A 25024-nucleotide genomic window follows, 5' to 3' on the forward strand; every position below is an offset into this window, starting at 1 on the left:
TAGTTAACAATTTCATAAAATATAAAACTTCCCTTTCAAGATCCTCGAAAAACCTGTTACATAAATGTTGCATGTTTCTTCTCTTGCTTCTTCCCCAGCATTGCTCCAGATCCTAAAAATAGCCAAGTCCTAAGAAATGCTAGTTCAGTCTCTTACTCTGGCTTGCTCTTGCAAACCCATTAGGTTTAGAACAAAATGGGGACAGAGTACTTTCATTCTCACTTTGCCCTGACCTTCTCCATTCCCTTCTGTTCTCATAGCACTTTAAAAAAATTGAGATTAGTGCTCAGAGGAAATTATGTACTACCATGAAAAATGGGACAGTCATCTTTCCTTTCTGTTCTCCATTCACCCCAAATGCCCTTGCTCTGCCTTAATCATGCACCTTTTCACAATAGCTCATGTTTATATAGTGCCTTAAAGTTGGCAAAACACTTCATCTATATTATCTCAGTTTGTTCTCACAACAACCCTGGGAGACAGGTGCTATTGTTATATTCCCATTTTTCAGATGAGAAAACACTGAGGTACACAGAGCTTAAGTGACTTGACCAGGATCACAGAACTATTAAGTGCCTAAAATCAAAATTTGAACCCAGGTCTTCTTAACTAAAAGTCTAGCACTCTATCCACTGTGCTACTAAGCAGACTATGTATTTCATGGGAATGAATATTTAGAATGTGCACAAAATGGTTTAGTGTCTCCCAAATAATAAACTAACTTAGACTGCAAAAGTAAAAAGAAATACTGACAATATTTGGGCAGGACACGTGTGCCAATGGGAGAGGAGTTAGACTATTTGTCCCAAATCCCTCCAGCTACAAGTCCTTTCCCTCCTTGGCCTTCTTTCCCCGCAACTGGACAGTAGCAAGGTCCTGGTAGAAGATAAAGAATTCCTTCAGAAATACAGCACCATACCACCTATTTGCCCTACACCCCTCCCTATCTCATCCTGACACATGACATGGCCAGATGAAAACATGATCAATGTCTGCACTAAAGGGTCTCTCATACCGTGGACTTGGAATGATCAGCTCTGGTACTCCTGCTATCAATATTCAAAATTCCAAGAGAAATAGACTAAAAACCATGCCTTAAAGGTTTTAACCCTTTCAACTCTGGAACTTCTGCCTGCCCTTCCCTGCCCTCTGATTGGTGACTGCCTCTCCCAGCCCACAACTTCAGGAATGTTTTAGTTTGTCACAAAAGGTATCCTCCTTCCATCTCACCCATCTACCCCTTCCAGTTCTAGAAACATGATCTTATCTGTAGTTGCTCCTGGAAAGAGTATGCCATTCTATTCCCCATGGCCCCACGTCTCATCCCTATTACTTTCCAAACCAAAGTGGCTCTCCTTGGCCACCATTCCCCTATGTACATTGTCTTCCTCCAATAACATATAAGATTCCTGAGGACAGGAACTGTCTTTGTTTTTGTATCCATATCCTCAGAGTTTAACACTGTACTTGGCATATAGTAAGTACTTAAATATTTTTTCATTCATTCATTCGCCCATTCTTTCCTTTTAAAAATAAGACCTTACTTAGAGGTAAGGGGATCTAGGAATGAAAGTAGTGACTAATTCCAGAAGTTCCATGAAGAATAGAATTAGAGAGTGTAGCAGAAAAGGGATCATTGAGCAACTAGCACAGGTGCTTAATGAAAGCTTTTTAATTAATTGATTGATCTAATCCAACATCCCCATTTTACATATGAGAAAACGAATCCCTGGGAGGTAGAGTACTTTGTCCAGAGTCAAGTAGTAAATGACAAAGCCAGGACCAGTTGCAGTCCAGTCTCAAGGTCCTAAAGTTGAGAGCACACTATGACATGCATACATTCCGTATTTACTTACACGTGAATATTTGCATTCTAATAAGCTACTTGAAAGAAGGGATCATCTCATTTTTGTGTTTGTTTTCCCAGGGACTTGAACAGTGACTGGCACATTGCAGGTCTTTAAGAAATGCTTGTCGATGGTTGATTCAAGCCACTTAATATCTTGGAACATCTGTTTCCTCATCTGTGAAATGGAGATGATTATACAGCCTATCCAGCCTTCTTGGAAGGACATTGCATTGAAAACTAGAAAAGTATTCATGTAAACATGAGCTATTATTATTGTCATTGCTGTGGTTGTGACTGCGTTTCTAACAACTTTCAACAATTTCTTTTTTCTTAGGCATCTCTTGTTTTGGAGGGTTTTTTCTTTGCTTTTGTATAGGATCTATGATTTCACTGTCACAGGGCGCTCTAGGGAAAAAAAACTCCCTCTCCCAGTGCCTATGTCCCAGATCAACACCTGCAGTTCAATTTATAGTCTTAGAGACCGATTTAAGGTACTGAGAGATTAAGAGTATTGCCCAGGGACACACAAACAGTATTTCCTGAATCTGAGGTCAGCTCTCTATCCACACTGCCCTCATGCATGGTACTGTGTCACAAAAGCAGCTCTGAGGCCTCCTTCCTCAGGAAGAAACATCCTTGCAAAGCTCTCTCGATCTGCTTTGCTATTACGTAATTGTAGACTTGTATCTCTTTGCAACCAAGAGAAGAGCATGACTCAGTGGGAAAGGGTTGGTGTAGCATCCTGAGAATAAGTGACCCAAGGCCACTGCTAATTTCAGAAAAGAGATGTCTGATCTTTGCTCCTGGATATAATCTTACCCTTTGTGGTTTTTCTTGGAAACCTCAGGGCTTTGGTAGACTGATGTATAGCAACTCTTTAAAAAAGGGAGGAGAGAGAAAGAGGGAGAAACACAACAGTTGCCGACAGCTGTAATTCTGTCTCTTTTGCCCCTGTAGACAAGATTGCATAAGGAAGCAACAGCAAAGAATTTAATAACAACCTCAAAGTTGGAAGCACTGGTTTCAGTCTAAAAATGTCTCCCAACAGAGCCTCTTTGCAAATGAAAGCAGAAGCCTGGACTGGCCCAATTTTCTATGAAAGCGTGCCCTCTAGAGGAGTCGTGGTGTAGTAAAGACTGGCTAGCTGAATGCTCAAACAGAATTTTAGCTATTAAAAGCAAAATGATGGGATACTGCGGAGACCTCACATGCCGTCAGTCTCATGCAGGTCATCCCTTAGCATCCAGTGAGAACTGCTTGCTCCCAAGGAACATACAATCAACACTCAGTTCTAGGTCATGGAGAGGATTCCACAACAGGATTCCTTGACCTTTTATAAACAGAAGTGTAAATAAAGCAAATGCAAAGGGATGAGAAAGCCAAAGGGAAAAAAATTGAAATATTTTAAACAATCAACTCTTAACATGTGAAGAAGGAAGGGGAGACAGAGAAAAGAGATCTCTGAATTGGAAGCTGAAGGACTCGAGTTCACATACCGATTCTATCACTTTCCCCAGACTCTATCACTTACTACCTGTGTGACCCTGGATCTCTATGGGGTTCAGTTTCCCCTTTGGTAAAATCAAAGCTCTCTCTAAGCTCCCTCTAGTAGCATAATCCTATGATAGATTGAGAAATACAGAACTAAAATGTTTCCAATTAAAAAGACCTTCCTTCTTCTCCTTTTAGCTATGGGGCAGGTGGGAAACCCTGTATCATTCAGGCCTTGTCCTTCTATACCTTGTGCAAACTCCTAGTAAAATATATGCATATAACTTCACAAAATACGGCCAAGTTTTCTTAAGTATTTAGATTTAAATTACAGGAAGTAAAAACCAAACCATTCAACCCAGAAATCTTCCTTTATTGTTGAAAACTGTAAACCCAAAAGATTTATAGCTACCTTCCCTGGGACATCAATCTTCTTCCCAAATACTCAAATCTCTCTCCTATTCTCTCCTGCTTCCCTCCATTCAGGAGCCCCACAAAGTCTGGGTTGTTTCAGCAAAATGACCTTTCACTACCCCGAGCAAGAAAAAGTCCCCCTATTCCATTATCAGTGCTTGGTTTAGTATCTTAGCTCAGAACGAATAAAAAAATAAGACAGAATAACCAAGCTGAGTTTTAGTTCTCACGTGGATTGTACAGCAGTTTTTCAGTTCAGCCTCCTGAGCCAATCAGGCAGCAGGCAAACAGCAAACATCGGTTACATAAGGCAGAAATGAGGCAATGCAGCCAGTAAGAGAACTCACATGGTGATTGCTTAATCCATGTGCTTGTTCCCAGAGGATGATTTTCCACAAGTACACCATCGTGGAAGGGAAGCCTAGGTGTGCACACACATGCACACAGATGCAAATAAAATCCCATCTTTGCATAGACATACATCTTTACAAATAGATACCAAAAGGATTCAGAGATGTGTGTTTTCAGTTCCTTGGTCCCTGGTCTCCTTTCAATAGTGATCACTATAGTTAATTTATTTTGGCTCCTCTGGGAGAGAGACAGACAGACAGACAGAAAGATGGAGATGGAGAAAGAGACAGACAAAGAGAGACAGAGACAGTCAGAGACAGCAAGATAGTGACAGAGAGACAATGACCCAGACAAAGATAGAGAGGGGAGAGACAGACACAGACAGAGACAAAAACAGAGAGAAGAGAGGCAGGCAGACAGAGAAAGGGGAGAGATAAAAAGAGGAGAGGGACAGCAATAGAGAGAGAAAAGACAGAGAGTAGAGAGAGAAAAGACAGAGAGTCAAGAGGTCTTCAAAATGACTAACATTTATCTTCGTTTTTTCTCTGATGAGCACTCTCAAAGATTCAATGTCTTTGTGCAAAAAAAGAATGCATGACAAGCCATTAAGGTCAGCTGAGATATCCTTCAGCATATATTGCAAAGGTCTAAAATTTAGAGAAAACATTTCAGGGATGGGGAGATAGGATAAGGATAAAGTAAAGAATAAGACTCTCCATCAGTTTAGAGAAAGTTTAACAATTTTTTAATAGATTGGAAGATAAAGCTTCCTTAAAAAATTTCCACTGCACTGACCTCCTGTATATTATATACAGTCAGTCCATGATTAAGCAATTTTGATTTATAATCATAGTAATAACTAAATTCACATAGTGCTAAAATGCAAAATCTTATAGATTATTTCATTTGACCCCCATAACCCTGTGAGTAGGTGCTATTACTATCTCCATTTTTCAGATGAGGAAACTGATGGTCAGAGAGGCTATATGACTTTGCCCAGTGGAGTTTCACAGTTGGTATGTAGGCATCAGAGGCAACATTCCAACCAGGTCTTCTGGACTCCCCTCTCTCATTGATGACAGTGATCAGATCAGATCAGCAACTTCATCTGTTGAGGAATAATAGCTTTTGACCAACATACTACAGTAATTTTACGTGGCGAAGTCCTATAGCCTTCTAGTGCAAGACCAACATTTTACAGATGAGGAAACTGAGATGCAGAGAAATGAAGTGATTTACCAGAGGTTACACAGATAGAGCCTGCAATTTGCATGCGTATAAGCTGCTCCTTCCCATTAATACTGCTGCTAACATTAGGCAATAAAAAAGGAGGGCATGATCATGGTTATGCTAGAGTAAACAGTAATTTGCAGGGTACCACACATACCCTCTTGCTTAAATCCTCCTAGAATCTATCAAACAAGAAAGCCAGCAGGAATTCGGAAGCCAACTCTTCTCAGACACCAATTATGCCTAGATCATGTTGTCTGAAAGCAGGGTAGAGGGAAATGAAATATTAGGAAACGAAATAGCCAGGTGTAATAGGAGTACAGAGTGAGGGTCCAGAGGAGGAGCTGGAAGAAAGAAAAGGAGATGTTGCAGAGAAAGGGAGGAAGCCAGCAGTAGATACAAATGAATTTCATTGCCTACAAACTAAAGACACTGAATATATATCATTAGAGAAGCTATGAAGTAACAGGAAATGCTGTCAAAATGGAAATATAGAGGTACAAGGGACTAAGTCATTACATAAAGGGATGACCCATTCTCAAGGGAAACAGGAAAAGGAGAGTCTCTCATTAATCACTGAGAGAGGTGCTAAAGAAAACAGCTTCACAGATGATTGTAAGCAGTGGAGAGACAGTGACTAAGTCCATAAAGGGTTTATAATATGCTAAGCAGGTGAGTCATAATATGCTAGGCAATGTAGTCATTAGGAAGACTTTGTTCAATAAAGTGGTAGGGGTAAATTTCCTCAGGGATAAACCTTAAAGGATTCTTGTTACATAAATCTGCTGCAAGGTGTAAATATTACCACTGGAGTGGGTAGGAGGCAGACAGCTCATGTCCAAATTAGGAAACACTGCATTGCATCAATTTTTCATCTTGTGATGACCGTTTTTCCAAAATATGAGTTCTTCATTATGCAAAGTCAGTAAAGTTCAGAAAATATTAATAAGATTATTTTTATTTTTAAAAGAAAAAATAAAGAAAATGGATAGGAAAGCTGTAATATCACGTTTACAAAGAATTGTTTTTACAGCTGTTTATGCTGCCATCTAGTGGCTATTGGGGAGCATTGTCTTACCCAAGTCACTAAAGAGAAAAAGGCAAACTCACGCTTAGGGTTTGCCTATTAAATTTGGTATAATCAAAAGAAATATTCAGCAGAAATTCGCAATGGGGAAATATTAGTGTGAACAATACCTGCCTTAACATTGTACAAAAAAACTCTTTCTTGAGTAAAAATTGCTCATCTATCCAGAAAAGAGAGGCTGCATTCTTTGGTGGAAAGAATACTACGAGTCTGGAACTGGTTCTAAGCCTACCTCCTCCACTAACTATCTATAAAAACTCGGGCAAAGTCTCCAGAAGAACTGGTTTTCAGAGATGCTAGCAAAAATGACAAATGATGGAGGTTCTTACTTCCAAAAAAGTATACAGAACAGGGATAATTTTGCAAGGGCCTACATAAAATGTGCAACACTTCTTCCTGTCATGACCAAGCAACTTCTATTTCTACTCAGAGGGCATGGTGGTATCCTTAGAGAAAGAGAAGAAAACGGGCCAAAGAAATATCTCTCCATCCTCTAGATTGTCAAGGAGAATGAAGATTTCCTTTAAAAAAAAAAGTGAAGAGGGCTTAAAAAAATTTAAAGAGCAAAAAATCTGATAAGTCAGAAGTGTGATCCCATTCCATCCCATCTCCTCCAATGGATTTCACTTTCTGTCCTCCCCATTCTTTCACTTATTTTCAAACTCTCCCTATATACCAGCTCATTTTTTTTTTACTGTCTACAAACATGCCTGTGTCTTCCTTATTCTGAAAAAAAAAAACCTGCCTTGATCCTTCCATCCCTGCTATCATCCTTTATCTCTTCTGCCCTTTGTAGCTAAACTCCTCAAAAAGGCCATCTACCATGGGTGCCTCCACTTTCTCTTTCCTCCTTTTCTTCTTTTTTTTAAATTTATTTATTTTTAGTTTTCAATATTCACTTCCACAAGTTTTTGAGTTCCAAATTTCTCACCCCTCCCCCACCCCAAGATGGCATGCATTCTGAATACCCTTCCCCTGGTCTGCCTTCTCTTCTATCTCTCCCCCTCCCTTCTCTTATCCCTTCCCCTTCTATTTTCCTGTAGAGCAGGATAGACTTCTTACCCCATTTCCTGTATTTCTTATTTCCTAGTTGCATGTGAAAATATTTTTTTTAAAACATGTGTTTTTAAAACTTTGAGTTCCAAATTTTCTCGCTTCCTCCCTCCCCACCCACCCTCATTGAAAAGGCAAGCAACTCAATATAGGTTGTACATGTGCAGTTATGCAAAGCACTTCCTTAGTAGACATGTTGTGAAAAACTAACTCTATTTCCCTTAATCCTATCCTGCCCTCCCATTTATTCTATTCTTTCTTTTGACCCTGTCCATCCTCAGAAGTATTTGCTTCTGATTACCCTCTTTCCCAATCTGCCCTCCTCTCTATCACCCCCTGCTCTCTTGTCCCCTTCTCCCCCTATTTTCCTGTAGGGTAAGACAGATTTCCATACCCAATTGAATGTGTATGTTATTCTCTCCTTAAGCCAAATCCTATGAGAATAAGATTCACTCATTCCCTCTCACCTTCCCCTGTTTCCCCTCCACTGTGAGAGACTTTTCTTTTCTGTTTTTTTTTGTGAGATAATTTACCCCATTCTACCTCTCCCTTTCTTCTTCTCTGAGTATAATCCTCTCTCATCCCTTAATTTTATTCTCCAGATATGACCCCTTAATCTTCAACTCACCCTGTGCCCTCTATCTATCTATCTACATATACATACATACATTTTTTTTCCTTCAACTACCCTAATACTGACAAAGTTCTCATGAGTTACAAATATCATCTTTCCATGCAGGAATGTAAACAGTTCAATCTTAATAAGTCTCTTATGATTTCTCTTTCCTGTTTACCTCTTCATGTTCCACTGGAGTCCTGTATTTGAAAGTCAAATTTTCTGTTTAGCTCTGGTCTTTTCATCAGGAATGCTTGAAAGTCCTCTATTTCACTGAATGACCATTTTTTCCCCTGAAGGATTATACTCAGTTTTGCTGGGTAGGTGATTCTTGGTTGTAATCCTATCTCCTTTGCCCTCCGGAATATTATATTCCATGCCCTGCGGTCCTTTAATGTAGAAGCTGCTAAATCTTGTGTTATCCTGATTGTGTTTCCACAGTACTTGAATTGTTTCCTTCTGGCAGCTTGTAATATTTTCTCCTTGACCTGGGAACTCTGGAATTTGGCTACAATATTCCTAGGAGTTTTCCTTTGGGGATCTCTTTCAGGAGGAGATCTGTGGATTCTTTCAATTTCTATTTTGCCCTCTGGTTCTAAATATCAGGGCAGTTTTCCTTGATAATTTCTTGAAAGATGATGTCTAGGCTCTTTTTTTGATCATGGCTTTCAGATAGTCCAATAATTTTTAAATTCTCTCTCCTGGATCTATTTTCCAGGTCAGTTGTTTTTCCAATGAGATATTTCACATTGTTTTCTAATTTTTCATTCTTTTGGATTTGTTTTACAGTGTCTTGATTTCTCATAAAGTCACTATCTTCCAATTGCTCTATTCTAATTTTTAAGGAAGTATTTTCTTCAGTAATCTTTTGGACTTCCTTTTCCATTTGGCCAATTTTTCTTTTTAGGGCATTTTTCTCCTCATTGGCTTTTTGGACCTCTTTTGCCATTTGGGTTAGGCTGTTTTTTAAGGTGTTATTTTCTTCAGTATTTTTTTGGGTCTCCTTTAGCAAGCTGTTGACTTGTTTTTCATGATTTTCTTGCATCACTCTCATTTCTCTTCCAGTTTTTCCTCTACTTCCCTTACTTGCTTCTCAAAATCCCTTTTGAGCTCTTCCAAGGCCTGGGACTGATTCATATTTTTCTTGGTGGCTTTGGATGTAGGAGCTTTGATTTTGTTGTCTTCTTCTGGCTGTATATTTTGATCTTCTTTATCATCAAAGTAAGATAATATAGTCTGACTCTTTTTGCACTGCTTGCTCATGATCCCAGCCAATTACTTGAGTTTTAAACTCTTTGTTAAGGTAAGAGTCTGCTTCCAATGTGGAGAGTGTACTGTCCCAAGCTTCAGGGGTTTGCATAGCTGTTTTCAGAGATATTTGTAGGGGCCTGTAAATTTTCAGTTCTACCAAGGTGGTATGATAAGGGGCGAGGTGTTTACTCCTTTCCTGGCCTGTGACCACAAGTACTCCTTTCTGTTATGTAACTGTGAGGAGGGGTTTCTCTCTATAGCCACTACAAGCTCTACCATGCCAGTGCTCCTCCTCACCCCAGCACTGCCGCCCAGAACTGTGACCCAGATCCACACACGGGCAAAGCAAGAGATTCCTGCCTCAGCCCTGGCAAAGAGATCCCTGCAATCCCTCTCTGATCAGCCACTGGATTCCCCTCAGTCTGTGGGCTGGAAGCTCAGGAAGCAGCTGCCCCCCCAGGACCAGGCTCTTGGGGAATGGAGCTGAGACCCCGCCTTCCTCTCTGACCACCGACAGAAACAGACTTTTCCCACTGACCTTCTAAGTTGTCTTTGGCACTCGTGGATTGAGGAGTCTGGAAACCTCCACAGCTGCCCGTGACTCGGTCCTCTGAGGCCTGCTCCAGGTTTGCTGCGGCCTGCGTGCCCACACTGCGCTGCGCTCCCAGCCTGGCGCGATACACCTTTCTGATCAATCATCCAGGTTGTCTTGGGCTGGAAATTTGTTTCACTCTGTCTTTTTGTGGGTTCTGCTGCTTCAGAATTTGTTTAGAGCCATTTTTTATGAGTATTTGGAGGGGTTTGGGGGAGAGCTCAAGCAAGTCACTGCTTTCACTCTGCCATCTTGGCTCCGCCCCCTCCTCCCTTTCTTCTTAGCCCCTTACAATCTAGCTTCCAACCTTCTCATTCTACCAAAAGCAGTCTCTCCAAAGTTACTAACTTTGCTAAATCCAATGGCCTTTTCTCAGTCCTCATTTTCCTTGGCCTCTCTGCAGCCTTTGACACTGTTGGTCACTCTTTCCTCCTTGATACTCTCTTCTCTGTGGATTTTTGGCACACACACTTTCTCCTGATTTTCCTCCTACCTATTTGGCCACTCTGCTGGATCTTCCTCCAGATTACACCCTCTTACCATAGGTGTCCCTCAAGGCTCTGTCCTGGGACCTCCTCTTTTCTCCCTCTATACTACTTCACTTGGTCATTTCATCAGCCCCCATGGATTTAATTGCCATCTCTGTGCTGATGATTCTCAAATCTACCTTATCTTTGCTATCCCCCATGAATTGCTCAGTAGCTATAGAGTCACTTCTTAATAGAGGTTTACATACAAGCACAATGATAGGTAATTTTTACATAGTACTTTAATTTCCAAAGGGCTTTACCTATATTCACTTGATTCAATTTAGGGAACAATAAATACCTATCATATGAAAGTCCTCAGCTAGGCACTGAAGATAAAAACTAAAGTAAAATCATTCCTGTTCTCAAGGAGCTTACCTAGCTCTTCAAAACAAACCTGTGAGTTACATACATATGTGCATGCATATGCAATTGTGTGTACACAACTGTATATACAGGCAAAGGATCTACCTGTGTGAATACTGTGTACATATATGTGTGTGATATATATGTATATTTTATACATGTGTGTATGTGTGTATGGAGCAGGTAGGTGGTGCAGTAGATAGAGTGCTGGGCCTGGAGTCAGGAAGATTCATCTTCCTGAGTTCAAATCCTGCCTCAAACATTTAGTAGCTGCGTGAACCCTGGACAAGTCACTTAACCCTGTTTGCCTCAGTTTCCTCATCTGTAAAACGAGCTGGAGAAGGAAATGGCAAACTACTCTAGTATTTCTGCCAAGAAACGAAGGGTTAGACATGACTGAAATATGACTGAACAACAATAACATATATGTGTACATATGTGTACATTAGCATGTGTGTGAGAGAATATAAATATATAGATCTTAGTTCTAGGAGAGATAGTAAATAGAACTTGCAATTTTCATTTTAAAAAAAGCCAAAGTGATAGACTGACTATAATTACATCCTCAAGAAAGCCCTTAAACTGGGGCGTTGTCTGATAAACAATTAAAAATGATATTATTCGATGGGTCTCTGATCTTATTAACCACTGTACCTCCATCAGTGCAGATCATAATCTATCCACGCATTCTCATGCCATGTGAGTCTTGTCCATATTTTCTCAAAGAGACCTATATGAGTGCATAGTTACTTCTGTCTTAATTATCTTTTGAGCATATTGAAATTATCCAAAAATGTTTTCACTTCTGTGGTACCTTCCCCTCCCAACGTGTCAGTGAGTTAGGAGGATGTCGACCCCAAGCACGTAAAGATTTCCTCTGGCCATGAAGCAGGCCCTGTGGAGTGCCTAGAGCTCGGTCAGACAGTGAGGACACCAAGATCATCCACTGCATCCTGGGCCATCACCATTGTCCTGACTGCTGTCTGGCCACTACACGTCAATGACTCCAGAAGAGAGTGAGGCTGACCACTTTGTGCCACTCTACTTCACTTAAATCCAATTCACAAGCAAGCAAAGACCTCATCCCATGTTGCTATTGGTCCTCTTTAAAACAAAGGATGAACAACAATCTTGTCCTCCCTTCGAACATCTTCTGAAATGATACCCTTAGAGTGTTCGAGATTATGTTACCTTCAACACAGATTTCTCCAGTGCTCACTTGGTTGGCCTCTGTTGTATATGATATCATAATAATTTCACCAATTTAATTCAATTAGGATACAATATGATTTAGTGGGAAGGATTCTGGATTTTAAATCCAGAAAGATCTAGACGCAAATTACATTTCCTGCACTTACTAGGTCACAATTACTGTAACCATGAAAAAATCATTTAATCTCTCTGAAGCACATTTTCCTCAATTTTAAAATAAGGATAACAATAATAATGATGGTGATAACTATTTATATAGCACTCCATAAATATTATCTTATTTTATCCTGACAACAACCTTGGCCACTCTGCTAGATCCTCCTCCAGATTACACTCTCTTACCATAGGTGTCCCTCAAGGCTCTGTCCTGGGACAGAGGAGGTAGGTGCTATTATTATTCCCATTTTACAGTTGAAGATACAAAGGCATACAGATTAAGTGACTTGCCCAAGGTCATGTAGCTAGCAGGTGTCTGAGGTTAAATTTGAACTCAAGTCTTCCTGGCTGACCCAGGCTCTCTGTCTACAGCATGCCCCATCTGCTCTCATACTAATTCCTATTTGTTGTTCAATCATTTCAGTCACGTCCAACTCTTTGTGATCCCGTTTGGGGTTTTCTTGGCAAAAATACTGGAGTGATTTGCCATTTTCTTCTTCAGCTTATTTTACAGTGAGGAAACTGAGGCAAACAGGGTTGAGTGAAATGCTCAGGGTCACATAGCTATATTCCTATAGTATAACTCATAGGTTTGCTGTGAGGGTCAAGGTAAGCTCCCTGAGGACAGGGATCATTTTATTTTAGTTTTTATGTCTTCAGTGCCTAAGTCAAATCAAGTGAGATAATATATAGTGAAAGCCTTTTGAAAATTAAAATGCTGTATAAAAATCAGCTATCATTGTGCTTATTTATAAACTTTCATTAAGAAGTCCTTCTGTATAGAACTACTGTGCTAGGGATGGGGGACAGAAAAATAAATATCATAGCCCATCTTTGCCAGTAAGGAGCTTACAATCTAGCATGGGAGAGGACAGGTACACAACTATAATACAGAATAATATACGATGGGGAAATAGGAGAGGTTGCAATGTTCTAGACCGATTGTGAGCCAGAAGAGAATGAGGAAGCAGACTGCCATCCGCACTGGTGTTTGGGATGCCTGCTTTTATTTAAGTTCATGACATTGGCCTTGACGTGATGCATACTGGTGGCTCGGCAGCATGCCACTGGCACTGGTGTGGTGCCTAGCATCAGCACCATGGCACCAACACTGCCAGTGACTCACACCTGCATCCTCTTGTCTTTAGCCGGTAGTGACTACAGGATGGATATGCCTTCTCTCCTCTAATAGGAAAGGCTACCTGTAGTGAATTACCAATGTTCTGCTGTCACTCAGAGGAATGGAGGGGGGATCTGAAGCAATAAAAGAGTAAAGAAATACTAGGAGGAAAACTGTGTTCATTAAAGTACTCATATGCCTGTGGTAGTGTTGTCATTCTCCCCTCCCCACCCCACCACCTTTTAATAAGAACAGATGACATAGGAAGTACTTTGGACATAATAGGGACTTAATCAACTACTGAATGGATAAGCCCAAGAAAAAAGGTAAGGAGGAAAGGAAAATAGTGCATGAAAGCTTTGAAAAACTACAATAATAATAATATGTCACATATACAATGTGCCTTTTAATGCTCAAAACAACTTTGCATAGTAGGTGCAGTTATTATTATTCCTATTTCATAAATGAGAAAACTGAGGCTTAAGAAGATTAGATGATTTGCCCAAGGTCATACATCCCATCTGAAGCAGAACCCAAACCCAAACCTTCCTGATTCCAAGTTCAGTGCTCTACAGGACATTTCCTAACGATATAAAAGTCATCATGGCAAACTACAAAAGTTTATACAAATGCGAAGTGGGAAGGGGGAGCAGAACCAAGCACATAACCATAGCTGAATCACAATATTTCCAGTGGGAGATGACAAACATTTTACCACCAATATGATGTAAACTCCAGACCAAAGTGAACATCTATAAAGAAAAAATGTGGCTCAACCTCCCACAAGGCAGCAAAATTTCTGACTGCAAATGTCACCTTCGTCTTCTCCAGTTACTTCATGAATATCATCTTTGTGGCTTCTTTAATGTTATGATAGGACTGAGAGTGAGGCCTTGGCACAATCACTCTATTTCCACAGAAGTAATCCTTGAAGCAGTGCCAATCTGCCAGACTAGGTTATGCAAAGCAGAGAATAATCAGATACCATAGTAGTTTTTGCATAGAGAGCCTATGAGCAGTAGCCCCAGGATGAAGAAAGACATGAAATTATTTTATAGCGCCTTGAAAAACAACTTAAGATAAATTTGATCTAACTGCTGACAACTGGAAAACAGTAGCAATAGTAAAATATAGGGAAACTCACTGCTAGAGGGGTCATAAGAATATACACACTCACTGCCAGCAGAAGGTTAAATTGGTTCAGCCATCCTGGAAAAAGAAATCAAAATTACTAAATTATTCATTATCTTTCAGCCAGAGATACCATTGACTAGGTTTATCCCCAAGAAGGTTATTGACAGCAAGAAAAGGTCAATTTGTATAGAAAATATTCACAGTGGTATTATTTGTTGGGGTGGGAGGACAGACAATAAATATGTGGTATATGAATGTAATAGGCTACTACTGCCACCATATGGAATGTGATGATAAAAAATTCAGAGAAATATGGATTTGTATGAAGAGCAGCCATGTCCAATTTTTCATAACTCTATTTGGGGTTTTCTTGAGCCTTGTCCAACTCTTCGTGACCCCATTTGGTGTTTTCTTAGCAAAGATATTAGGGTGGTTTGTCATTTCCTTCTCTAGCTCATTTTACAGATGAGAAAATTGAGGCAAATAGGGTTAAGTAACTTGTCCAGGGTCACACAGCTACTAAGTATCTGAGGCCAGATTTGAAGTCAGGAAGATCAGTCTTCTTGATTCTAGGCCCAGCACTCTGTGCACTGTGGTGCCACCTAGCTGCCCCAGAGTCAAGAGGGCCTTGATTCAGATTCTAGTTCTGCTGTTCACTTCCCGTGTGACCACAGATAAGTCACAACCCTTCTGGGCCTCAATTTCCTCATCTATAAAATTACAGAGGTTGGATTTATTATATCTGAGGTTATTTCCAGCTCTAAATCTGTGAGTTAGAGAGTGACAAGAACAGAGCTGAAAAAAATAATTACTACAACAATGCAACAGAGTCAACAAAATTCAGGTCAGAAACAATGGATGATGTTGGTTCCAAATGGTGGAAATTAAAGGATGTATCTTTGCTCTCTGCTGGAATTGGTAAATTACCAAGAAAAAAAAATGTGAAGACATGAATTATTAGTCACAACCATGTTGTGTTGGGAAGCATCTGCTATGTCAAAACCAAAGACACAACTAAGTCTAGAAGAAAAATGATAGAAAGAAGACCTGCCTTGTGTATAGCTATACAGAAGTAGTCTCCAAACTTTTGGTAGTATAACTCTATGAACCAAAGATTTTCAACTTTGCACCCCAACATATATTTATGATATGTACTGATATATGCATTATAAAACACATACAAAATAGAAATTAAAAGTATTAAATAACATTTTAAATATTTGTTTGATTTTATTTTAATAACCTAACCCTAATATCTTTCCACTTTCACTAAAAATATGTTATTATTTTTAATGAGAGCAGTGTGACTGAACTTGCTTCATTATTTCTTTAAATCTTAGTTTAACATTTTCCATTCAGCTATTCAAAGGTCCCATTCAAAGGTCAAGTTCAATTTGTTCCTAGACTTGGTTTTAACGATTCTCCTAGCTGAAATAAATAGTTCACAGTAACATGTAATTCTAAATGGAAGAAGTATATCTTCATGGTGTTTATCAAGTAATAAGTATCATTTTTAAATCCCATCCACCAATTATGCAAATATGCAAGGGTGTTTTTGAGATTTAATCATTTCCAAATTCCATGATTGGGTAGGGGATGTTCTGACCTAGGCTTTGCTCAGGTCAAGCCAATGAATTTAGACTTGGGATTAGAGCATAACAAAATACTCATAGACAATAATGTTTAATGAAAAACAATTTTACTCATTATCAGAAATTTTAAAACATATAATTTTCCATGCTAACTAGAAAAGACCCTACTCCCCTCATACTCTGAAACTGATATGGCAGCTTGGTCAGAAAAAAATCCTGGAGTGGATTATATCTCGGATTTGTACAACGGATAGGTCTTCTCGAGTGCCACAAGTCTATCCTGGGTTTTGAAGCACACATCCCATCTATCATCTGGGAATGAGGCCTTACAATGATCTCCACACTCTGGAGGGAAAAAAAAAATCTGCCTAATCCCACTGCAACCTGAAATCTTCAGGGGTCCAAACAGACACCACCTCAGTTTTGGGGGGTGGTAAATCTAGCCGAACAAGAATACAACCTGTCTATTCCCTCCCTGAAGGTGACATGTTGCAAGTTGGGAATAAGGTGGTTCCCCCTTTCTGGGGAAGCAGTGCCTGTCTTTGGTCCTTACAACCTGGGACCCATGGAGATGAGTGGGAGCATGGGGGAAAGGAAGGAGGAAAGGAAATTCCCAAATTAAGCATAAAGGTTCCTAATAATAATGATGATTAATATTTATATAGCATTTAAAAGTTTGAAAAACATTTCACATATATTATCTCATTTAATCCTCACAAGAACCCTGGGATGTAGAATATATATTGTGCCCATTTTACAGATGCAGAAACATAGATTAAGAGAGATTAACTGACTTGCCTAGATCACAACTAGTAAGTATCGAGAGTCAGATTTGATCTCAAGTTTTCCTGACTCCAAGTCCAAAATTCTGCCCACCTAATTGTCCAGCTCATCAAATATCCCTAAAGGTGAATCCCTGCAAGGCTTTATACTACCAGAAAAGTAGGATCTGCTTGTCCCCATTGAAGCAGGGTCCCTCAAGCCCCCCCAGACAGGTGATAAACCACACACACATATACACACACACACACACACACACACACACACACACACACACACACACCCCATGCTGATTTTGTGGCAAGAATGAGGGAAGACAAGGATGAAGGGGGGAAGGATAGAAAAGCACTATCTGCCATCAATTGGGGCCCCCAGCCTGACCATCCAGTGCAGCCCACACATAAAGTAGGAAGAACACAGGGATGGAGCTGGAAAGGAGGGACTGTGTGCCTGCCTGCCTGCCTGGAGAGGAGTTCAAGGTGCTGAGCATCAGTCTAACCCTTTCTGAGTGAAGGCAGAGCAAAGGAAAGGAGAGTTACAGAGGCAAGTGGTGGCTGCAAATGTCCTAAACACACAGCATTCTTTAGAAATACTTGTTCATAAGACTGTTGCCCACATGTAGCACGGAGTCCTTGTTTCGTGGCTCAAATGGAGGCAGAATAGACATCACTAGTCTCTTTTCCCTTGACCCTTCTCCAAGGCAGACTTTAATTCCTTCCAGGAAGGGAAAGAGAAGATTAGGGCCAGAAGTTTGGCCACTCTGCTCTCCTCAGAGAGAAGGGGTACCAGGCTAGAACTATATCTAACCGTTCCCTTAAATATAGTTAGTCTAACGGATGTGATTTTCAGGTTCAGGCTAACTTCTGATCACTTTTATTAATGGGGGAAGAATATCTTTCAATCCAAAGTTTGATTCCCTTCACGCTAAATACCAGCTCCACAATGAACACACAGATGAATCACTGAAGAAACCCAGTCATCCAATTCAAAGGCAAAACAAAAATCAGAGCAAGTATACGTAAGGGAATATATACCAAATAGTACAGAGTAAAGGAACTCTTCCATTAGAAGTGAGGTAATTCACCTCAACTGACAGAGAGAGACAGAGAGAGAGAATTCTAGATCTCACCCAAGAGGAAGTTCCCCAAAGTCTCTGGTATAGCAAACTGGGGATAGAGACATATTAGAAACTTCAGGGTCCTACCATGTTGACTTCCTCACAAAGCCTTTTCTTTCAGCAATCTGAGCTGGGGTTGACATCTCTCTTCTCAAGTCTGAAAGCCAGAAACACTCAAGGCAACTGCAGAATCCAATGAGACTCAAAGAACTCAAAGAAATCTTAAAGAAGGCTGAAGAGAGTGAAGCTCTTCTTTTTCCCTCTTTCACCAGCTCTTTACCCCCCATCACAAAGGCAGAGGGCAAAAAGAAGAGAGTCCCATATCAGTGGGCTTTCAAGGTAATAGCTTACATAAGAGGAATCTCTCAGGAAACTAAGATCCAGGAAGTTTAAATGACTTATCCAAGGTCACAAGGGTGATATCAAAGGTAGAATTTGAACCCAGATCCTCTGTATCCAGAATCAGATCACTTCCCACAGTACTGTACAGATGCCTATTGATTGACAGGTTGATTAATTGATTTAATCACCTAATTCTTCTTTTGTAGATAGGTCAGAATTTTGTCAGTTATTATCTCTACGATGATCTTGTATTTGCTCCATCTTTCAATCGTGTAATGATAGAAGTGTAGGATATCACTTGTGAAAAAAAAAAGAATATCACTATTAGAAGGGAACTACCTGTTCCCTTCTAATGCCCTTAGTAAAAATGCCCCCAGCGCAAGAGTAAATTTTTCTCATAAATATTGTTTAAAGATGGGAAAGCAGTCATGCAAGGTAAATTATTTGGAGTTGGCCTTTGAGGCTTATAGATCAATTAAAATATTTTAATCAGCCAACAGTACATGCAATAAGATCTTTTATTCCCTTTATCTCAGTGACTCCCTGTAAAAGAGTTATAGAAAGACAGGGAAAAGATTCAAGGATGAGCAAGAGCTAGATGGTCATCTGTACAATTGAAGGGTGTAACCACAGCAGAGATCCCTTGAACACATCACAAGTATGACTGTACCCACAGCTGATGCAGGAATGACTTCCCATCAGGAACAAGCCATTTCCTTTCTGTTAAAATATAAGCAGTCACGTTTATTATAATGATATTTAGTGTTCTTCATGACCAATGCCTTTTGATTCATTCCTCAAACAAATCATTTGTGATATTTTTGTCTGACTCTTCTGTTTAGCCTGAAAGACTTTGGTCTTTTTAATTTCTTACTTCTCAACTCTATTTTCTAATATATTTTTCACCATCTTCCTCCATGCGTGTCTTTACACTGAAGTGCCTTCCTATAGAAGTTTACTTTGTGTCTGCCTTGTATATGTCTGCACACTAACCTAAGTATGTATGTATTGGCTCCCCTGCCCCCAAATACGCTCAAGACCAGATGGCACAAATTGATCTATGGTTTCCACCTTTCCTTTCTCTCAGAATAAGAAAGCTAATTTGTCAATTAGTCTAACTGTGAGGGTTGAGGAAAGAAACCAGAGGAAATTTACATCTTGACCTATAGCAATCCTTCTCCAGAGTCCCTATCTCCGTGGCAATCTGAAAAAGGTACTACATATGTATGTACATGTTGTCTCCCCATTAGGAGGTAAATTCCTTGAGTGCAAGACCTGTTTTTCTTTTACCTTTGTATCCCCAGAAGCTTAGAGTGGTGCAAGGTACATAGTAAGTTGTTAGTAAATGATTGTGTATTGATTGGCTGACTGAAGTCACCAGATATCAAAGAATGTGTTGATTTAATTTGAAAGACTTTATCAAGTCCTAATTCTTCATTTTCCATAAACACCAGCTTCTTAAGCTTAAAAACAGTAAGGGTATAACTGGCAGCTGCAAGCATTTTTGTCCTAATTGTCTCCTAGATCCAGGTATTCCCTCTTCACCAACGTCTCAGATTCTCAGTATCCCCCTCTTTATCCTCCTTTTTTTCTTGCTTCTTTCCAGTAATATAGGTTTAGATGAATATAGGAGAGGAGCATTACAAAAGGAACTCTCTCTACATACACAAATGTGATGGTTGTGGGATGGCAAGTCTTCAACCATCCCTATATGCCCCCTCTCTTCACAGTTGATTAAGAACCTAGATAGTTTTCCCCAAATAAACTCTGTTCTGGGTGGCAGTATCAAAGGATATTTAAGTTTCTCTCTTTTTTAGCTCCAAGCTCCCAAACAGAAACAGCAGGCTGACAAAATACCTTAGTGTTAGATTTATGTATTTCTTTCCTTTTGGGATGTTGCTTACCCCTCAATTGATTCCTCCCAACTGTATTTCTAGTAAGTAGAGCCAGACTAACAAAGGCCTATGGTTAAAACTGTTTATAAAGACAAAGTAAACATTTAAAACACAGAAAGGTAAAGAGACTTTCCTGTGTCCAGAAGGAAAGTCTTCAGACGAGGTATGTTTAGAGAACTTTATTCTGTATGCAACAGGAAACCGCACAACAATTTTGAACAGAGAAGTGGTATGGCCATTTCTATGGCGATGGAAGCTTAGAGCCTCAGAGACTTGAAGAATGGATAAGAGGGAGGAGAGATTGAAGGCTAAAAGACCAATTGGAAAATTTTTGAAAACTTCTAGGTAGATGAGAATAAGGATTTGTATTAGGGTGGTGGATGATGTCAATAAAAATGAGTAAAGGGTGAGGAGGCATCATACAGGAGATCTGACAGAGGTAGAACCTATAAAACTTGGTAACTAAGTGGATATGAAAATTGAGGGAGAAGGAAAAGTTGAAAATATCAGTTTCAAACATAAATATAGTGAATGATGACACAGTAAGACAGACATAATAAAGTAAAAAAAAGGAATTGGTTTTGGGAAATAGATGATAAGCTTGGTTTGGGATATGTTGAATTTGAGTTGATAATGGAGGTGTCATATAGATAATTGTAGATATAAGTTTGGAACTTGGGAGAGAGGTCAGGGCTAGAGATACAAATTTGGAAGTTTTCTTCACAGATGTGTTAGTTGATCCCCTTAGAGTATAAATAGAAAATTTCCTAAAGTAATCTTGTACAAGCCTAGTTTTAAAAGATGGGGCAAAGTTGTTTATGTATAAAAAGGGAGCAGCCTGAGCAAAAGAATGTTGGCAAAAAAAAAAGAAGGCAATATACCAGGCATGGCAAATTAGACAAGATATATACACACATACACATACAACTTGGCAAGATACACATGCAATCATGTAAATTTAGTCTGGGAAGAAAAAACATTGCCAGATTTTAAGTTTCCCAATTGCTGAAGGTTTTCCAATGAAGTACCTGCTTTGTACATATGTTATACTAATTATGGATACATCTTGTTTCTCTATAGTAGAATGTAAGTTCCTTGAAAGAAAGTATGATTTCATTTTTTCCTTTGTATCCCTAGTGCCTAGCACAATTCCTAACTCATAGTGATTGATTATTGAGTGAGTGAGTGAGTGAATCTGAATGACTACTTTGTGATGTTTTAAAGAGGCTTGCTGCTCAACTATAGGTTGAACCAAATGGCCTCTGAGGTCCCTTCCAACTTTAAGTTTCTTGGATTCTATTATTCTCTTAATGTAGAAGCTGCAAGGTCCTGCATAATCCTGACTATGGTTCCATGATATTTAAATTGTTTCTTTCTGGCTGCTTGCAGTATTTTCTCTTTGACCTGGTAATTTTGGAATGTGGCTACAATATTCTTTGGTGTTTTCCATTTGGGACCTCTTTCAGGAGGTTATTGCTGGATTCTTTAGATGATTATTTTACCCTCTGGTTCTAGGACCTCAGGGCAGTTTTCCTTGATGATTTCCTGAAAGACACTGTTCAGAATCTTTTTTTCATCATGGCTTTCAGATAGACCAATAATTTTTAAAATTATCTCTCCTGGATCTATTTTCTAGGTAAGTTTTGTTTTGCTTTGGTTTTTATCAATGAGGTATTTTACATTTTCTTCTATTTTTTCATTCTTTTGTTTCTGTTTGACTGATTCTCACTCTCTCCTGGAGTCATTAGCCCCATCTCTAATTTTTAACAAATTGTTTTCTTCTATTAGATTTTGTACCTCCTTTTCCATTTGGCCTATTTTACTTTTTAATGAGTTCTACTCAGTGAGTTTTTGTACCTCCTTTTCCATTTGGCTAATTCTTTTTTTTAAGGAGTTGTTTTCTTCAGTGTACTTTTTTTTTCCATTTGGTCAATTGTATTTTTAAGGACTTGTTTTCTACAGTTACTTTTTGTCCTTCCTTTTCCAAGCTATTGACTCTCTCTTACATACCTCACATTTCTTTTCCCAATTTTTCTTCTGCCTCTCTTATTTGACTTTTAAATCCTTCTTGAGCTCTTCCAAGAAAGTTTTTTGGGCTTCAGACCAGCTCATATTTCCTTTTGAGGTTCCAGATGTGGGTTTGTTGACAATGTTATCCTCTTCAGAATTTCTGCCTTGATCTTCACTGTTCCCATAATAAGAATCTATAGTATGTTTCTTTTTGCTCATGGTGTTTGCTTATTTCCTGACTTTTTAAAAAAAAGTTGAGCTCTCTTGCTGGAGTGCAGGAGGCACCGACATAAGCTTCTTGTGCTGGGAGCCTGGGACCTGGTCACTGGCTTTGCATGCTGGGGCCTCAAATGCTGGCATTTAGAGGCTATAGGGTTCTGATAGTTTACCTGGCACTGGGCTGGGGTCAGCAACAGTGGGGCTCTCAGGGTAGGAGTGGGGAGTCTGGCCTCCTTGGGATGCCTGCTCACCCAGGTCTTGCACTCCTTTCTTTGGCTCTTGCTCACCCAGGCCTTACACAGGGATGTTTTGCTGCTGGAGAATGTCTGCCAGCCTGGAGCTTTCCTTCTTGAAGTTATGTTTCCCAGAGTAGTGCTGAGGCACCAGGAGATTTGGCTGCTGGAGAATGCAGTTGCACATGGTGGTTTTCTGAGCTGATATCTACAGATTCGCCTGCCTATACTGAGGCTCTCAGGGGGTCCTGGAGTTGGTGCTTGCCAGCTCCACCACCCTGGGGCTCGGGATCTCCCTTTGGTATGCTGAAGTGGGGCTTGCCACTGGCTTGCTGGGATGCCTCCCAATCTGTATGGCTTCCCCTCCCCTCAAGTAAGAGGTTCCTTTTCCATTAATCCTCCAAAGCTACAAAACTGATGCACCCGTATTTCTTCTGGTTCAGCTGTTTCAGGGCTTTTCCTGGGGCAATATTTTCTGGGCTTTCAGAGGTCAATAAGGTAGGGTGAGAGCAACTTACTTCTGGCTCCATCACCTTGGCTCCCAGAAGCAGAACTAGATTCTATTATTCACTTCCATGACGTAACTCCTCAAATCACTGGAAGAAACTAGTATAGCTTCTTTCCTTTTAGCTAAACACTCCCAATTCCTTTGACCAATCCTGATGTGATACAGCTTTGGTTCCCCTTCTCATCCTGGTCAGCTATGTTTGGATCAAGCTCTCTAGTTTGTCTCTCCTAACATGATGCATAAAACTGAACACAATGTCCTAGATCAGTGGTGTCAAACTGAAATAGAAATAAATCCCTGTGAGCCACACATTAGTTTAGAGAACCACAAATTATTTTTATTAATTTTGTTAAATATTTTCCAACAACATTTTAATCTGGCTCCAAATTTTGCAGGGCACTGGAGTTTGACACCTCTGATCCAGATTGTAACTGAAGCAAGGCCCCCAAGGACTATCCACCTCTGTTCTGAACCCTACACATCTCCAGAATCAAATATAAAATTCCCTGCTTGGCTTTCAAAGTCCTTCATAACAAAACCCCTTCCTACCTTTCTTTTTTTTTTTAATTTATGGAATGAAACAAGCATTTCTACGACAGTACAATAAAAAAGATGATTGTACATAAAACTGAAAATCTACTATGCACAGTTTTCTATCCCTTTCAAATATACAACAAAATTATCATATAAATTTCTTTTTTTCTTCCCTGTCCCCTCCACTGCCCTAGAGATGGCTACCATTAGATACAAAAAGATATATAGATATATAGATATAGATAAGTAAATATCTACATAGATATATAGATAAGGAAATTGTTCTACAAGTCCCACCTTTCCAGTGATCTTACTTTCATCTTACTCCTCTTCTCCACATATTCTACAATCCAATAACCCTGGCTTCTTTGTTGTTTAGGGAACACTACACTCTATCTCCCAACTCTGGACATTTTGATTGACTATCTCGAATGCCTGGAATGCTCTCTCTCCTCATCTCTACCTTCTAGATGAAATATCACCTTCGACCAGAAGCCTTTCCCAGACCCCTTTAATTAAGGTGCCTTCTCTCTATGAATACTCCCAATTTATCTTGTATATACCTTGTTTGTACATGGTTGTTAGTATATCATTTCCCACATTAGACTGTGAGATCCTTGAACGAAACGGGTTGGTTTTTTTTTTGTCTTTCTTTGTAACCCCAGTGCTTAGCACAGTACCTGGAATATAGTAGAAACTTAATAATTGCTACCTGATTGACTGACTGGCCTCTACTCCCCACTGCTTTATAACCTTCAAATTCAGGGTAGGAAGAATGGGGTGAGAGGAAACTGCCAGCAGAGGCCAATGTCAGTGTCTTTATAATGTTAGCCTAAGCGCTGGTGGCCTCCTTCTGTCCTTCCTTTCATGGTGATCTCTTGACCTGGGTGTACTTTACCCATCACTAGTTTTCACCTTAAATATATGGCTTCTATTCAGACTCCTTTAACTGGTTAACCTGAACAGGAAGCCTATTTATCATTTTCTTGAAGACAGGATGTTCCAATTGATCTGCCTTTGATGAATACTTTCAGTATCTGTTCCTTCCTTGCAAACAGCAATTTTTAGAATTTCTGTCTCTCTGAAATTTGATACTGGGAAACATCCCACAGATTTTGCAAACAACCAGTTATGGGGCTTTGTATTCTCAATACATTGGGAAGCAGAAATATAAAGAACATGGATACTCACTGGCCAATGTGATTTGTTTTATCCAGTTGTGCTTTGTTTCGAAAGACATTTCTACTGTATATCAGTATAGGGGGGAATGACCCCAATCGGTTTCCCCATTTCACCAGCCCTGGATATAGTCACAGAGAGCAAAAGCATAAGTAACATAGATGAT

The sequence above is a fragment of the Phascolarctos cinereus genome, unplaced genomic scaffold (assembly GCF_003287225.1).
Source record: "Phascolarctos cinereus isolate Bilbo 61053 unplaced genomic scaffold, phaCin_HiC Scaffold_726;HRSCAF=1367, whole genome shotgun sequence".
Lineage (NCBI taxonomy): Eukaryota > Metazoa > Chordata > Mammalia > Diprotodontia > Phascolarctidae > Phascolarctos > Phascolarctos cinereus.